The sequence below is a fragment of the Echinops telfairi genome, unplaced genomic scaffold, assembly GCF_000313985.2.
Source record: "Echinops telfairi isolate 266 unplaced genomic scaffold, ASM31398v2 ScPeMD7_27;HRSCAF=92, whole genome shotgun sequence".
NCBI lineage: Eukaryota > Metazoa > Chordata > Mammalia > Afrosoricida > Tenrecidae > Echinops > Echinops telfairi.
The window spans coordinates 5,757,369-5,760,626 of NW_022103924.1; positions in this window are offsets into that span (position 1 = coordinate 5,757,369).

Consider the following 3,258-nt stretch of genomic DNA (forward strand, 5'->3'; position numbering starts at 1 on the left):
GAGGCAGCCCACATTGAGTTGACCACAACCCGACCAGATGAAGAGAAGATTTTTGAGCCTATGAACTGGTGTACATTGTTGATGACTTATGGATGGCCTGTCCTGATTTGATTTTGCTTATGGATGGGGATTTCGCAAGGTTCCAACTGGAATCAAGATTCTTTGTGTCCCAAGAATATGATTGTCTCTTCAGAGCACTGATTTGATGTAAGTGGACAGTATAGAAATTGGATACACACAATTGAGTGATAAAGGTATGAAGTGGTTGACTTATAAACTTTCATAGGTGGGGGACTATATTGATAGGATTATAAGATCAAGGTGTAGGTGTTACTTAACTGCAATTGTTAGGCATAGGATATTTTTGTTTTGTTCACTTATAAAATGTTGTGTTTAAATGAGGTGGCACATGTTGAACTGTATGCCTTTTAGTTTTATCCTGTTAGATACAGATATGATTTTATTATTGTTTGTTTGAAAATTACATATGGTAACAGAGTTATGTGAAACTGCCAAATTGACAAGGGGTGGTCTGTGGTATATAATAGTCAATTTGAGAGGATTATGAGTGAAGAGGTGGAGTCTAGTCTGTCAATCGGATCTTAGCCAATGAGGCTTCTTTGTGGGCATGGCCGTCTCCCGAGAATTCTGGAAAATCTGGGATTTTCCTCCGTGGAGGTGGGAGACTCTCTGCTTACACCCTGTGAGACAGAGCAGCTGGCAAGATAAATGGACCCACCCTCATGCAGAAACCCCTGCCAGCACTGAGATGTTTCCAATGACAATGGATCCAAAGGCTTTCTACCCACTGGCCTGTGATCTACATTTGGTGTCATTGCATGTGTTTCATGAGTCTGAAGAGGACTTTATAGACTGGTATCGGACATATGGGGTAGTAGCGGACTTATGGGCTTGAACTTGACTGGGTTGGGGTGCTTTCTCAATGTTCAATTGCTTTTGTCTATAAATCTCTTTCCTATATACATTTGGGTGTCCATGGATTTGTTTCTCTAGTCTACTCAGACTAGCACAAAAAACATGGGATAAAAGGAACAGGACCCAGGGAAGCTGTTAGGCCTGCTGAGGGAATAATCCTAATGACAGAGGGACATCCAAAGCCTCTGTGATGAATAGGGTCACTTTAGGCATGTAGAAGAGAGTAGGGTCAAGCTGGTCAGAGACAAGATCCACATTTATGATTTCATGAAAAAAATGCACTGTTACATTCGGTTCTGTTTCACCTCAGTCTGTAGGGACATCCTCTAGTTCCTGGCCATTCTGTAGTGTCATCTGCGATGGATTGCTCAAAAGGACATCAAGATATGCTCCAGGAGCTACAGAATGTGCCCTAAGATGCAAACACTTCATTATTCCAACCCTAGTCCTCCTGCTTCCTAAGTTCTGTCATCTGTCTCATACTCCTTTGCTCTTAGGAGATACAGGAAGTATTTTCTCTTGTCCCACAACTCTGATCCTATGCTATCTCATAAATGATTAAATCAAACCAAAAACCCAACTAGTTGTTGTTGAGTTAACTCTAACGCATAGCAACCCCAGATGTGTCAGATTGGAATTGTGCTCATTGGGTTTTCAATTGCTAATTTGGGGTGGGTGGGGCGGTGATAAATCATCACTGGTCCTTTCTTCTAAGGCACCACAGGGCAGACTCAAACACTACTCAGGACTCCCTTTCTAGGGATGGGAAAGGAGAGATGCCCATCCTATCCTGTCTTTTCACTTTTACCCAGTTAACTCCGAACACTGATCAGCACAGTGCTCTCTAACTCATAGTTCATTGTGATGAAGTCTATTCCAGCTCTTTGCAATCAGACTCTGAAAATACCAGAAATAATAGAGTCACAAAATGCTATACCTCTTAAGCTCATTTGCTTTCATCTCATGATGTGTGCAATTTGTGCAGAACAAAAGAACCCATGATGACTGTCAGAATACTTGAGAATCCTATTATTCTTCCCAGGGTGGATCCTCCTGCTGGAGCCAAAATATGACTCATGGATGATCAGTTTCATGGAGCTAAACCCCAACCTCTGCCTCATTCATACCTCATCATCTGTGACATAGTCCTTTGTAACTGAATCTCTAACAGAATTAGGTTTCGTATAATACTGAATACTTTGGGAAATTTTCTAGTCTAACTCAGAAGAGGAGGTCATTAGTTTATAATCTGGATATTGACTGAAAGTAAAAGACAAAGTCACATTATGTATTGTACATGTTATGATTTGAAAGCCTAGAAAGTTCTGAGCAGGTATTCCTTTGTTTATAACATAAAGCAGGGGTCCTCAAACTTTTTAAACAGGGGGTCAGTTCACTGTCCCTCAGAACTGTTGGAGGGCCAGACTATTGTTTAAAAAAAAACTATGAACAAATTCTTATGCACACTGCACATATCTTATTTTGAAGCAAAAAACCAAATGGGGCAAAAACACCCGGCGGGCTAGATAAATGTCCTTGGTGGGCCACATGTGGCCCAGGGGTCATAGTTTGAGGACGCCTGCAAAGGATACCATATTCTGTTACAAGCATGAGATTATCTGACTGTTTCACCCATCAGACACTATAGTTATTATTGTCATACTCATTTAAAAACAAGAAAAAGAAATACATCTGGATTTGAAGAGGACATTTATAGTACATGTTGACTCATTCTTCAATTTTTTAGTTACAAATTCATTTCTAGCCAAATGAATTTTGGAAGGTGGAACTAAAAGATAATTGATTTTTCCCTGGGACATTTGAGACCCCTTTTGTACCTGATAATAATATCAAAACTATAAGTTGTTGTTGCTACTGCTCCTGTTAAGTTGGGTTGGACTTGCAGAGACCTGATGTTAAACAGAACAAAATGTTGCCCTTTTCTGTGCCATCTTGATCACTAGTATGTTGGGGTCCATTGTTGTGGCTAGTGTGTCAAACAAGCTCACTGAGGGTTTCCCTTGTTTAGCAATGAAAATTCCCTATATTAAGAACTTACTTCATATGGTTCTTCTAGCCACAGTCTTTTTAACTCCCACTAAACGATTTTTTTCCTGATGCATATGGGCAAGAGATGGTGGTGGAAAATACTGAGAGGATGATATGATTCAGTTGTGAGTGGTTCTGAGCAGATGTGGCTCACTCTGATTGTAAAAATATGGAAATTCAACTTTGGAATTGGTCAATTTTGCCATCCTCTGACTCTGATGGGTAAGCATTAAGCTACTAAGTTCAAGGTGGGAAATTCAACACCACTAACTG